General features: G+C 45.5%; 1 protein-coding gene across 9 annotated transcripts in view; it reads left to right on the top strand.

The window, feature by feature from the left end:
- TRIM2 (tripartite motif containing 2) overlaps nucleotides 1-14,595 on the top strand; it is a 169,104-nt gene that overhangs the window by 64,486 nt on the left and 90,023 nt on the right. The window contains exon 1 of one of the 9 annotated variants that reach the window (XM_055336304.1): nucleotides 6,079-6,572. The exons of 7 other annotated variants lie outside the window; for them this stretch is intronic. The gene's annotated coding sequence lies outside the window, so the exon portion shown is untranslated. Of the gene's footprint in view, nucleotides 1-6,078; nucleotides 6,573-14,595 lie in introns of those variants that run through there. One more of the 9 variants, XM_055336309.1, reaches the window with a different exon arrangement.

Raw genomic sequence — 14,595 nt, 5'->3', positions numbered from 1 at the left:
AACATCAGTTGGATTTATGACTGAATGAACCCAGGCACTTTCCAGCTATTTCAAATAGGTGCTTTTCAGTTAGCACCTAATCTGAAGAGTTTAAGGTTGCTGAACTGGTTCAGGGGCAAGGGAATGGGATAAGAGAGCCTACAAAAACTAAGTTGACTCAAAGCACTGAGCAGTGGCAGTTATAAAGCCTAATCTGCCAGGAAATGTGTTTACTTTAGACTCATGATACCCCCAAGTAATAATCTTTGCTTCTCTCTGGGTCCTGAGAGCTTTCTGTGAAGCTTTACCATTTTTCACCATTTCACAAACTCCTAGAGATTAATTCCCAAAAGAATTCCATTCTTCCTGTCATAAATTGAACACCATAGATTCATCCTGCATCCGATTTTAGGCCTCAGTCCTCCAAATGTGGCCATTAAGAGAAGAGTTTAGAATCAAAGATTGTATAGATGTTTTAGAATTTAAAAAATAAGGAAATAAATTACAAGATTCAGTTAAATTTAACACATTGTGCTCTAGGTTTTTGCAAAACCTTGTCTGGGCACGGTGGATGGTGTAAAGGTTAAATAGGACACTGATCTCATTCCTAAGAGCCCGCATGGTGATGGCAGAGGGAACAGAGGGAAGGGAGGGGTGGAGTGGGAGGGGTCTGGAGAGAAAGGAGGACATTGCACTTGACTTCCAAGGTTCTGGGTCAGGACTGGATAGAGGTGGGAATAGTTGGGAGGGCTGCTGGCAGCTGTAATTGTGTTGGTGGTGGCCACTGATACGTTGGGACTGTGCCCCAAAATGTAAGATGTGGGTGAATGGGATTCAGATCAAATAGGAAAAGCTCTGGGCACCTGGATGGCAGAGTTGGTTGAGCATCTGACTCTTAGTTTCGGGTCAGGTCGTGATCTCAGGGTCATGAGAGGGCTCCCCACATCGTGCGTGCTCTGCCCTCAGCACAATGTCTCCTTGAGATTCTCTCTCTCTCCTCTGCCCCTCCCCCCTCAAATAAATAAATACATCTTTTTAAAAATGAGAAAAGCTCTAGAAAAAGAAACCCAAATTCTAAGGCAATATTGGATAGAAGATGTAAATGAGATGTATTGTTCTAGAAAATAAAATAGTAAAGGATTGTATTAAACTTTTTTTTTTTTTAATTTATGATAGTCACAGAGAGAGAGAGAGAGAGAGGCAGAGACACAGGCAGAGGGAGAAGCAGGCTCCATGCACCGGGAGCCCGACGTGGGATTCGATCCCGGGTCTCCAGGATCGCGCCCTGGGCCAAAGGCAGGCGCCAAACCGCTGCGCCACCCAGGGATCCCAAGGATTGTATTTAATAGAACTCAGTGCATCTGCCAGCATCCTTAGCTACTGATAATAGAAACTACTCTAGTTAGTTTGACCATAATTTATTTAAAAAAAATATAAGAACAGGGCAGCCCGGGTGGCTCAGCAGTTTAGCGCTGCCTTTGGCCCAGGGCCTGATCCTGGAGACGTGGGATCGAGTCCCATGTCGGGCTCCCTGCAAGGAGCCTGCTTCTCTCTCTGCCTGTGTCTCTGCCTCTCTCTCTCTGTGTCTCTCATGAATAAATAAATAAAATCTTTAAAAAATATATACATATATATATATATATATATATATATATAAGAACATCTTTAAGAAAGTGAAAGGGCAACCTACAGAATAAGAAAAAATATTTTCAAATCATATATCTGACAAGAGGCTTGTGTCCAGAATATAAAAGTTCAACTTTAAAGGACGATTAAAGGGGATCCCCAGGTGGCTCAGCGATTTAGCACCTGCCTTTAGCCCAGGGCGTGATTCTGGAGTCCCGGGATCGAGTCCCATGTCCGGCTCCCTGCACGGAGCCTGCTTCTCCCTCTGCCTGTGTCTCTGCCTCTCTCTCTCTCTCTCTCTCTCTCTCTCTCTCTCTCTATCATGAATAAATAAATAAATCTAAAAAAATAAATAAAAAAATAAAGGACAATAAAAATGGAGAAACAAGGATGGTTGCACAACAATGTGAATGTACTTAAGTCACCGAACTGCACACATAAAAATGGTTAAAATGGCAAATTCTATGTTATGTATATTTAACTATAATTTTAGAAAGTTTTTTTTAATAAATGTGCAAAATATTTCTGGGGCACTTCAGTGGCTCAGTCAGTTGCGCATCCCACTCCTGATTTCAAAGGAGATCATGATCTCAGGATCTTGGGATCAAGCTCCAAGTCAGGCTCCACACTCAGCAGGGAGTCTGCCTCTCTCTCTCTCTCTCTCTCTGCTCCTCCCCATTCATGCACACAGTCTCCTAATCTTTAAAATAAAATAGAATGTGCAAAAGATTTCAGTGGACATTTCTTCAAAGAAGATATGCAAATGGCAGATAAGCACCTGAAAAGATACTCAACATTATTAATCATTAGGGAAATGCAAATCTAAACCAAAGTGAATACCACTTCACACCCACTATGAAATCAGAGCCCTCATAAATTGCTAGTGGTAATGTAAAATGATGTAACTGATTCGGAAAATAGTCTGATAGTTCCTCAAAATTTTAAACAGAATTACCATATGATCCAGCAACTCAACTCCTTGGTATATCCAAGAGAAATGAAAATACATGTCCAAACAAAAAATTGTACTTACATGTTCGTAGCAGCCTTATTCATACTAGCCAAGGAGTGGAAACAACGGATATCCATCAACTGATGAATGGATAAACAAAATGTGGTGCATTCACACAATGGAATATTATTTGCCAATAAAAAGGAATGTAGTGCTGGTACATGCATGTTGCAATATGGAAAACCCTTGGAAAAAAATTGCTAAGTGAAAGAAGCCAAAAACAAAAGGCCACAAATTATATGATTCTATGTGTATAAAATATCCAGAATAAGCAAATCCTTAAAGATAGAAAGTGGATTAGTGTTCGCCAGGGGCTGAGATGAGGGGGGAATGGGGAGGGACCGCTAGTGTGTATGAGATTTCTTTTGGGGTGACATAAATACTCTGGAATTAGATAGTGGTGACGGTTGCACAACTTTGTGAATATACTAAAAACCACTGAATTGTACACTTAAGTAGATGAATTTCAGTGTGTGGATTTTATCTAAATAAAGCTATTCTATTAAGAAAAAACAATATTAGGTGGCTCAGAGAATCTCCAAGAAATCTTGAGAATCAGGTTCAGAGGCTACTCAGCTGAGAGTAATGCCTAAATTATACCACCAGAAAGTTCCAGAATGAGCCCTAGTTCTGCTCCTCTGAACATGGCCATCACAGACCCTCTGGTGGACCTTCAACCCTGTTGGTCCTTAGGGTCTGTATCTCTGTGCCAGGTTCTACAAGCAGGGCCTGTTGTTTCCTCCTGCCTTCATCCAGCTGAAGCCTAACGTCTATCCATCCGATTGCCAGAGTCCACATCACAGTTTCAAGACTTACCCGCAAGGGAGGCTGAGAAGGCAGGCTGTGGTGTGGGAGGCAAGATTCAAACAAATACCCACTTATAGCACACTTCTCTCAATGCCTTTGCCTGGGCCATGGCTTTAAAGTCATAAAATGACTGGAGTTAAGTGGACTCTTCGAAGCTTATCTATTTATTAGTCTGGTCCTATGTCTGCAACAACCCAAAGGCAATGGGCAATTTCCAGCTTTATCTTTCCTGGCTTTTAAAGCATTTGGCAGGGACACCTGAATGGCTCAGCGGTTGAGCATCTGCCTTTGGCCCAGAGCGTGATCCCCAGATCCGGGATCGAGTCCCACGGCAGGCTCCTTGCAGGCAGCCTGCTTCTCCCTCAGCCTGTGTCTCAGCCTCTCTCTCTCTCTCATTGTGTCTTTCATAAATAAATAAAACAATCTTAAAAAAAAAAGGCATTTGGCAATGTTAACCTCTCCTTTTTAAAACATGTTTCTTCCCTGTGTGGGTCACCCCTCTTGTACCTTTCTAATCAGTTTTTTCTCAGTTTCTGTCCGGAGCTGCTCTCTTTGCCCACTTAAAGCTGATGTTTCTCCTTGCCAACATGTTTTGTCCTGCTCTGAAGAGCTCAGTCCAAATTGTGTGAATGCTATGGGTCAGGTTGTGCCCCCCTGAAATTCAGACTTTGGAGTCATAATGGTCACTACCTCACAACGTTACCTCAGGTAATTTCCAAATAGGAAATGAAAAGAAGGACAGATGTAATTAGTTAAAATGAGATCACACTGGAGTAGGGTGTGCCCCTAATCCAATATGACTGGTGTCCTTATAAAGGGGGAATGTGGACATCCTCACCCAGGGAGAGTAGCAGGTGAAGACTGGAGTTATGATGCCACAAGCCAAGGAACTACCAGAAGTGAGGAGAGAGTCCTGGAACAGATCCTTTCCTGGCACCGTCAGAGGGAGCATGGTCCTGTTGACACACTGACCTTGGATATCTAGCCCGCAGAAGCCTGAGACAGTACATTTTTGTTGTGGAAGCCACTCAGTTTGTGGCACTTTTTTTATGGCAGCCCTAGCAAAAGAAGTGAGTTGTTTTCTACTGTATTTAGTCTTTTCTTTCTCCTTCCTTCCTTCCTTCCTTCCTTCCTTCCTTCCTTCCTTCCTTCCTTCCTTTCTCTCTCTCTCTTTCTTTCTTTCTTTCTTTTTCTTTCTTGATTTTATTTATTTGAGAGAGGGAGCACGAGCAGGGGGAAAAGGAGAGGCAGGCTCCCCACTGAGCAGGAAGCCCAATGCTGGGCTCAATCCCAGGACCCTGAGATCATGACCTGAGCCAAAAGCAGACACTTAACCCACTGAGCCACCCAGGCGCCCCATTTACCTTCTACTTCTAGGTGGACAACTGTCTAATTTGTATTGCTAGCCCATAACACCCCCAAATACCTTACAGATCCATGTGGGCTGTCTTGCCTGCTGGGATCTTTGCATTTGGATATCCTACAAAAGCCATAAACTCAACTTGTCTAAAGTCATCATTTCTCTGGTCCCGCTTGCTCCTCCTCCTTCATTTCTCTGCCTTGACAGATGGTACTCTCTGTCCACCCTGGTGCACGTGCGTGTCAGAACTTGGGTGATAGCCTACAGCTCCGCTCCCCTCCTTGTTCCCAGGCATGACATCCTAAAGGTTTCACCTCTCCCATCTTTGGAGTCTTTCCCATCCACCCCAGCCCACCTCCACCGCCTTCCTATGCCATCTTCCTTCCATATATATATATGCCTTCCTCAGTAATCTGTCTGAAACACAAGGGTTCCCAGAGCTTCCAAATTCCAGAGCTCAGCAGATGAGACCTTCGTGGTCTGACTCCTTGCGGTGGGTCCTCCATAACCACATCTCTCCCCTCTGTTGCTCTCACCGGCTTCCTGCAGCGGTACAGGAGTTCAGATCTTCCCCCTGCCTCGGTCTCCTCATTCGGCCTGTTGCCTGCTCAGTCCCCAGAACTCAAATGCAGCCTCCTGTGGGAAGCCTTCCTTGGTTTCCAGCATGATGGAAAATCTGCTTCTGTGTCCCCCTGACCCTCTGGGCATACCCTCCATCATAGCAATTTCTCCGTGCGATGACACTGTTGGTCTCCTCCGCTCACCCCAGGCGGCCCCCCAATAGTAAGGCACTTTAGAGAAGAGACTGCAGGCTTTTCCCAGCTTTCTATTCTCAGCCCGGTGCCTGGCACATGGGAGGCACTCATGTATGTTTCTAGAAGGAAGCAAGGAGGTCGGGGGTGGGGGGTTGGGGGGTTGGGGGGGAGACCTCCTACCCCAACCTATTTTGCAGAATAAACAATCCGTCCCCAAGGGGCAGTACTTTCTGGGCTGTGTCGCAGTTGACTCAGTGTCAACTTACTAACCTACTGACGCAGACGCAGACGCAGAGATGGTTTCCTGTGTCACACTCAGGACTCGCGATTGCTTTCCGTGGTGCGGGCCGTGTGCCCCGGGCGCCGGGCCTCGTCAGGCCCGAGCCGGTGCCCCAGGGGCAGAGCCTGCAGCCGGGTGTACCGGCGGGGCCGGGAGGGCGCGTCTGCAGGAGTGACCCCCCCCCCCCCCCGGGCTGCCGCCGGCCCCGCCCCGAGGCCGCGCACGGAGCCTCCACTCGTCGCCCTGGGAAAGCGCCCCGGGCCCGGGCCGACCTGCGCGCCGCCTCGCGGCTCCCGGCGCGGATTAGCTGCGGCGCGGGTGCGGGGGCGGCCAGGCCGGCGCCACGTCACCCGGGATTAGCCCCCGCCTCGCGGCGAATGGGGACCAGATGTCCCCCCGCCCGGCGCCGCAGCGCAGGATGCACGTGAGCCGCCGGGGAGCCCCCGGGAGCCGCGCACGCCGCGCTCGGGGCCCGCGGGACCCAGCCCCCGGGCAGCTTGCCCCGCGCCGGGCGGCGGCTGCCCCTGCGGCCCGGCCCGCGGAGCGCAGCGGCCGGTGAAGCAGCCCCAGGGCGCGCCCCCCGGGTGGCGGAGCTCCCGGCCCGCGGGGGGAGCCGGAGCCGGAGCCGGAGCCCGAGCCCGAGCCGGAGCCGGAGCCTGAGCCGGAGCCGGAGCCGGCGGGAGCGGGAGGCGGAGCGCGGGCGGGAGCCGGAGCCGGAGCGGGAGCGGGAGCCCGAGCCCGAGCCCGCGGGCGGTGAGTGAGCGCGGCGGGGGCCGGGCGGGCGCCCCCGGAGCCCTCCGCCCTGGGCCCTGGGCCAGGTCCCGGCGGGCTGCGGTGTGGCCGACCCGCTTCCGGATCCTGCGGCTGCGGGCGCTGTGGCCCGGGCTGTGCGGCCCCGGGCCCCGCCGGCCGAGGGCGCCCTGGGGGGATGCGGGGGGGGGGCCCTGCGGCGCCTGCATCTCTGTGCACAGCCTCGCCGTGAAGCTGTTAACGTCATTTTGCACCGAGGAGAAGGTGGATACGCTGCAGTCTTAAAAGCAGGAACTTTAATCATTTTTTAAAAGATGTTACTCGTTTATTCCTGATAGAGACAGACACACAGAGGCCGAGACCCAGGCAGAGGGACAAGCAGGCTCCACGCGGGGAGCCCGACGCGGGACTCGACCCCGGGTCTCCAGGACCAGGCCCTGGGCCGAAGGCGGCGCTAAACCGCCGAGCCTCCCGGGATCCCCGCATTTTTTTTCTTTTTTTTTATGATGCGTTTCCTCTCTCCCTCTCAAACTTTGGTCGTTTTGCAAAACTGACTGCTCGGATAGATTTCCTTCCTGTTAGCTTCCGTGCTGCTCCAGCTCATGCTACGCTTCTAGTTTATGAGAGGAGGGAGCTGTGGATTCTTGAAGGTTTGCAGGGCTCTTTTTTGATGCATGTGTCATGTATTTTGAAAATGCAGGCCCCACGTTGGAAACTGCCTGCCGCCGAGGAGTGGGCCGGGGAGAAAGGTGCGTCAGATCCAGAGCATTCTAGGAAACCCAGATCTGTTCCCACCTGTAATCCAACCCCATCGAGCAACTGGTAGCATTTTTACCCCTCTGCTTCCCCGGGAAATCATCGGCCTTAACTTATGAAACAGAAACAGCTTCAGATTCAAATGCTTTTTACATAGTTTGTTTTAAAGTCCTGAGAGTTTCAGACACCCAGAGATTAGGTGAGCCCTTAGGGAAAGAGACATTGTTATTCCTGTGGACTATGTACACTAATGCTTTTTTTCGCTGGACAATTTTTAACCTGTAGAAATGGAGATTGGTTTTTTCATCGATATTTTGAGAATGTGGTTATGGGATTGATGCACGACAACTTGTACTGCCAGGTTCCTTTACCCAGGGATGGAAGGACGGTGCCCGGGTCACTACCTCCCGGCCCTACTTAACCTCTAGTTTCAGATTTCCACTTGATTTCATCCTTGGCAGATGTAGTACCTGCCCTTCAGCTGAAAGAAAAAAAGAACAGGAATGATTCAGAACACCTTGACTATCACAACCTTAACGAATGAGGCAAAGAATTTGTTTTTTTTTAAGAGTTTATTTATTCATGAGAGACGCAGAGAGAGAGAGAGAGAGAGAGAGAGAGAGAGGCAGAGACACAGGCAGAAGGAGAAGCAGGCTCCACGCAGGGAGCCCAACGTGGGACTCGATCCCGGGTCTCCAGGATCAGGAGGCAAAGAATTTGACTGAATTCTTTATGATGCACATTATGTTTCCTTCCTGTGCAAAATGAGGGACATTTAACAATTAAGGACCAAATTAAGACAAAACAAAACAAAAAAAACCTTTGCCTTCCTCCTCCCTTAAGGTAAATATGGATTTGGTTGAGTTGGGCAAGGCCACATACATTAATGAAGTGTCTTCCCGGTGAGGTAATTCACTTATATTCTGGGCTAGGTACAGGGTTAACCCCACACCTCCTCACTCACCTTCATAAATGCACATTCTTCTCACTGCTCTTTTCTTTCTACCCTTTTCTACACCATTCCTTTTAGATAAATACTATGATTCTCTTTTGGATCATGGAATCTACAATATCATTACATTTCAGTGTCAAGATTTGTTTAGGTGACAGTGTTCCTTATCAGTACTTTCAGATTTCCCCAAATCCTGTCTTTACTTTCCTGGAAAATCCTAGGTCTATCAAATCCGCGGTTGGAAATTTGACCATATCTTTCAAAAGTAAACATGGCATCTACATCTTGAATTGTTTTTCTTGCATTATCATTTTAATGTTGTCTCGCGTGGTTTCCTGATTGTCTGGTCAGCTTGTTATTTCTGCTTCATATCGGAACACAAGTGGATGGAATTTCTCATAGGACACTGAATATAAATGGGGTCAGGAGTCTTCCTGAGAAGTAACAGCATAGACTCTGACCTTTTCTTTGGTCTGCCCTTCCTTAGGTTGAATTCTGTTCTTTGAATTTTTGTCCACTGACTACTCTAGAAAGAGCTGGATATTTACCTTGGGGCTCAGGAGTGATCTGTTTGGCCTTTTCAGAGCAGCTATAATTTACTACTCCGAGTGCTGTTTGGTGAGAATTTGCCTGTTCAGTGGAGATAAGTCAATCCAGTAATACAGTAATGCCCGAGGAACCTTTGAAAATGCTATCCTGAAATCCTAGGGAGATAGCATTATCAGCACTTTTTCCTCTCACCACTCCACTAAAAATGACACTGTGCGGTTCTTACCATCTAGGATTATGAATTCCCCAAAGACAACTTTTAGTTTGATTTTTTTCAGGCTCTAAAGGTTTATGCTGGCAGGTACCAGCAAGATGTTTTTGATGCTGGTGCTAATGATGTGGGTAAGAACAATGAGTTTTCTTATGTGTTTTGTGAGAAAATAGATTCCTGGATGTCTGAGAAACCTCTCTAAGACTGTTACCTTAAAAGCCTTGAGTTAAGGGGCAACCGGGTGGCTCAGTCAGTTAAACATTGGGGTCTTGGTTTAGGCTCAGGTCATGGTCTCTGGGTCATGAGATAGAGCCCCGTGATGGGCTCTGCACTCAGTGGGGAGTCTGTTTGAGATCCTCTCTCTCTCCCTTTGCCTCCTCTCATGCTCTTTCTCAAAATAAATAAAACCTTAAAAAAAAAAAAAAAGGCCTTGAGTCAAGGCTGAGGTACTATTATACTGTTACCAACATTATTTTTTGTGCCCTTTATATATTAGACCCTGAGACTGACCTGCTGGTTGGAAGGTCTAAATAAGCCCCTGCAAGTCTATGAGTTTAGTTCATTATTTTCCTTGGAAGAGAATAGTAGGTCTTTGATATGGATAGAATTTGGTCTTAGAAGAACTGACAAGTGCAACTTTGGAGATAAGCAAGTAGAGGGGAAATGAAGGAGAGGAAATCTAGTGACTGAGCCACTGTGTACTAGCCACTCAGCTTTTACGTGTTTTTTGAGAATTTAGTGGAAATTCGGCCTCAGAAACAGATTTCGTGGGCAAATGTTTTGTCATACAAATGCTAATTCTTTCCTGTGTACAACTATCGTTTTTGCATATCCTGCCTGTGAATCTCATTTTAATCCTTGAACAGAAATATCCCCTCCCTAGAATTTTCACTACATTCTTTTTCTTAACATACTGGATGTCTGGATGAAATTTATTTGGGCAGAAGGGCTGGCCTGGAAGATTAGGATGTGTCCTTGAGTCAGACAAAAACATTGTCAGCATATTTATTAACTTAGGACACTTTAGAAGTGCTCAAACGGAAACTGTGGATACAGGTTTGCTTCTGCCTTAACTGCAGTAAAACATGAGGCAACCTAAGAAGTGCAGACTTTTGGAACCAGAGCAGTTTGCAGAAATGTGCTGGAGGTGGTTGGAATCCTGGAAGGTGATTAGCCTTTTAAATCCCTATATCCTTATTGTAAATGATTTCTAAGTTTTATTTTTTAAAAAGTTTTTGTTTATTTATTCATGAGAGACACACAGAGACATAGGCAGAGAGAGCAGGCTCCCTGTAGGGAGCAGGATGTGGGACTCGATCCCAGGACCCTAGGTTCATGATCTGAGCTGAAGGCAGACGCTTAACCGCTGAGCCATCCAGTTGCCCCTGATTTCTAAGTTTTAGAAGGTCAGCTGTTTGAGGGATGTTTTGTTTAAAGATAATCACTGATTTAAACCAGCATATCAAGAGAGAATAAAGTCTTGCTGACCTGCTTATCTCCCACTAGGGTAAGGACTAGCATTTTAGGACTCTCATTAGGCCTTCAAGGGTGATGACTTGGAGGACCAGGAAGTAAACAAAAGCGAAAGTCTTTCAGATTATGACTCCCGAAAAGAGGTCTGACTTAAGACCAAAAATGTGAAGGGCTAGACTCATTTTTGTTTCAGATTATTCTGTCCAATTAGAAGAAAGGAAAGATGTTTCCAAGCCCAGGCTGTCTGCTAGCAGGATAATTAGGCAAATATTATGTTTCAAGACCCCCACTTTATGATCGGAAAAGTACAATCTAGTGAAAGGTGAGGCATATGCCTTGGAAGAAATTTCCAGCCTTGGTGGTAATGTTAGACATTAGTGTGCATCCTCCTCCCCGCTGTTCATTGACTTCCTCACCTGGGAAAGGGGTCTAAGGCTTGGGAGGACCCTCTTCTATAGTCCAGCTATAGCCACTTCCTGAGGGAATCACGATGGCCCCTGGACGTGAGATTTGCTTCTGTTGGCAGAGAAAGTTATGTTCTTGCCTTTTTCAACACAACCTGGGTGAAGTGACGCTTGCTGTGTATTCCAAGACTATTATTCGATGCAGGCCTCTCTGTCCCTATGTTTCTTCCCTAGCCACCAAACAGTTCACCAGGGAGCAGGCTAGCACTAAAATGAACCTCAATACGGGCATGCCTGGAGGGTAAATGATAGATATACTTGAACCTCGCCTAAGGACATGAGATCAGGTCTCTTTAATCATGAAAATAACCTCTCAGACTAAACAAAGACCGTCTCCTTTGCTAACCACATGTGATTTATTTAAATTAGTGTTACACATTCGACAGTGGTGTCAAAGCTAGATTATAAAACTGCCTATAAGAACGAGTTTTCTGGGCCTTTGCATAGGAATAAAACAGGGCAATTCGCCACATGGAATGGGATTTGCATCTTGTTAGCCTGCCTGCCTGTCCTCGGGTACTGGTTGCGATGGGAGGGTGCATGTCTTTGTAGCTGGCAGTCTAACTTACTTTTCATTCTGCTGGGAATTAAACTAGTGAACTAGAAGCATGAGGAGTTGGGGTGGAGGAGGACAAAGAGGCAGGAACTTGCAGGATCTTCAAAAGGAGGGGAGCCTGGGGTCAGTCTGATACCACCCCCCCCCTTTTTTTTTTTTTGCTGTACTTTTCATCTCTGTTACTTAATTATCTTATAACTGGAAGGTTTTTTTTTTTTTTTTTTTTTGTAATTCAAAATCAGTGGTACAGTTGGCCTTCACGACAGCACAGGCTACCTCGGGGCATAGTAATCTCCTCAGTGTTGGCGAGTGAATTATCTCCCTGCAGCACTGGGCCAGCTGGCTCCCCTTTATCGGTCAGCATATGTTCAGAGTTTCCCTCGCTTACTCCACGCATTGGATCTGTTAGGAAAGGCAAAATAATCGCCATTTGAGTCAAAGGAGGAGATTATAAAAGGGAACCTCTTAAGAAATGTTAGCATTTCTTGGATACCCTCTTACTTTGTGTGGCCGATCAGAGGCCACCCAAGGAAAGTGTATCAAAAGGTACTTGAATGAGCAGGATGCTTGTGTCTTGATTGCTGCAGAAAACAAATGACAAAAATTAGGGGGCTTTTTCTTCTAAATCTCAGCCCGCAATGAAGCCACTGGCCCAAACCCAATTTAGTAGTTCTGGAATGTGGTCTCCAGATTCCCGGTACCATTAAAAATAATTCTTTTCTTACAAAGCTCTTTCCATTTTAGAGAAGCAATACTTCATCGGTCTGATGGGCCACACACTCTACAACAAATGAGCTTTAAGTAGGAAAGCCTTTGTTTTGCCCCAGGTCAGATGGAAGCTACACGGTCGTGTTGCATGATAAGGTGATGTGACAGGTGCCATTTGCCTAGAGGAAGGATGAGCAGAGGCTAACTGCACTGTTGATCCTGTGTCTCCCTATTGTGGACCATTAAGTAGCAATTACCCTTGGAGCGTCCTTCATCCCTTTCCTCTCTAAACGTCTCAATCCAGAAACCTTAAGTACAAAATAACTCCCCGAAGGCTAAAACCCATACAAAGCTGCCAAACCACATACCAAAACCACATGAAAAAATTTAGAAGACTGGGAAGGGAACAGGTGGGAATGAAGGGTGTGGGGGTCCTGTTCATATTCAGTGTGCCCCTTTTCTGGTGATGTTTACTCCAGTATTTCCACTTTAGCTACAGATCCCACAGAAGAACAAATGTTTTATTCATTTTTAACACAATTTCATTGAAAGAAAAAAAAACAGATTTCTCAGAGATTTCCTCGACAAGGATTTTACTTGTAGTCCACATACATTGTTTTGCTTAAACAAAGGTTCTGAATTTTTAATAAGCTCCTGTTAGAGATCAAATTCATCCTACTTTCTAAAGAGCCTTTACATATCAAGAATGGGAAATCATTAAGAATTTGATTTGAATAGTTAAAGCAGTTTCTGTACTAGGAGGAAGGCAGATTTACTGGGTTATGAAATTCTTAATTCCATCTGCATGGGAGCTGGTTTTCATTTGTAATGCAGTACAAAATATTCTTGGCATGTTTGGGGCTTATTCTACACAGGATGCTCCATGCTAGAACTAAATCTAGATGGAACTAAATTTCTTTTCCTAGACTTTTTTTTTTCCTAAGCTGTTTTCTCTTCCCCAAGTCCCTTGGATAAATGCACTCATCAAAGTGCTCCCAGAGCTACCTGTGACTGGGTTAGTCTTCAATCTTCATTATTCAGCCATTGCTCTAGTATCTGTTGATGGGTGGTCAGGGAAGGGATCAGGGGTTTACCAGCAGACCAGGTGGAGACACTCAGACCTCCAGCTTGTGTCCTAGATCTATTTTCCAGTCCCTAGACATCCAGGGTCCAGCTCTCTGGATTTTACACATCATCTCTGCTATAATACGCATGTTTTTAATATGCATGCTATATTTGGTGTCTTCAACTTAAGAGCGATCACTTGATTCACTTGAAATCCTTGGCCCATGTATAAAATTTGTGAAACAAATACCAAACCTGAAGAAAAGAAAAAAGTTAATGGAACCCCTTTAAAATAGAAACATTTAAGTTAAAAAACAAGTCTAAATTCATATGGCTGATTTTGTAGGGAAGATTTGGTGGTTTTAGGATGTGAATACTAGCCAAACACATGGAGTCTGTATACTACTAAAGCTCATCTTCATAGGAAATTGGAGTGAAGGTTTGGCTCTTCCCTGTTTCAATATGCTCATGGGATGAACCATATTGGAATTCTAAATTGACAGATTGACTTGCTTTTTGTATTGCAGGCAGATGTAGCAATTCTTGATTAATTTTCAGCCTTAAAACCGGTAGAACACAATTACCAAAGCAAAACAAAACATTAAATAAACTCTTCAATTAGACATAATGTATTATCTTGTGGATTTATTGCACCAGAGCTGATTATGTCAGGGCCTGTTATTTTTTCCAAAAGCCTGGGATCCTGCATGCCTTAGGTAGACTGAGGTGACTGTATGCTGTCTCTCTTTTATTTATGAAGATAACCCTGCTGACCCACCAGGATGTGCTTTGCAGCTTTCTCCATCCCTCCTCTCACTCTGTATTAGATGTGAAAATTATTGGTCCCTGTGGCATGAATCTAGAAGACCCAGCTCGCTTGGCTCAAGTGCATGGTTTCATCAGCATATACTAGCTAACTAGCTGAGCTAAATTGGCACTGGGATGATAATAATGATTTAATCCCATGTTTGAGCACATCTTTACCTTTTAAAAATCACCTTCACATAAATTATTCCGTCTTACCTTTACAACAACTCTGCAAGATAACATTTTAGAAATGAGGAAATTAAGACTCTAAGCAGTCCAGTGACTTTTCCAGTAAAGGAGGAAGTAGGACTCACACCTGTGACATCCTTCTCTCACTAAACCAAAATGCTCAGTAAAATTTGGATGACGTATGATAAAATAATACAAAAATTGTGGACAGCTCTAGATGAAAGGATGTTTTATCAAGGAAACAAATCTAAAAAGCAAAAAACAAACAAACAAACAAACAAAAAAGGAAACAAATC

This window comes from Nyctereutes procyonoides, unplaced genomic scaffold (genome assembly GCF_905146905.1).
Source record: "Nyctereutes procyonoides isolate TBG_1078 unplaced genomic scaffold, NYPRO_anot_genome, whole genome shotgun sequence".
Lineage (NCBI taxonomy): Eukaryota > Metazoa > Chordata > Mammalia > Carnivora > Canidae > Nyctereutes > Nyctereutes procyonoides.
Note: the sequence above shows the minus strand (reverse complement) of the source record. Positions and strands in the feature narration are given on the sequence as shown.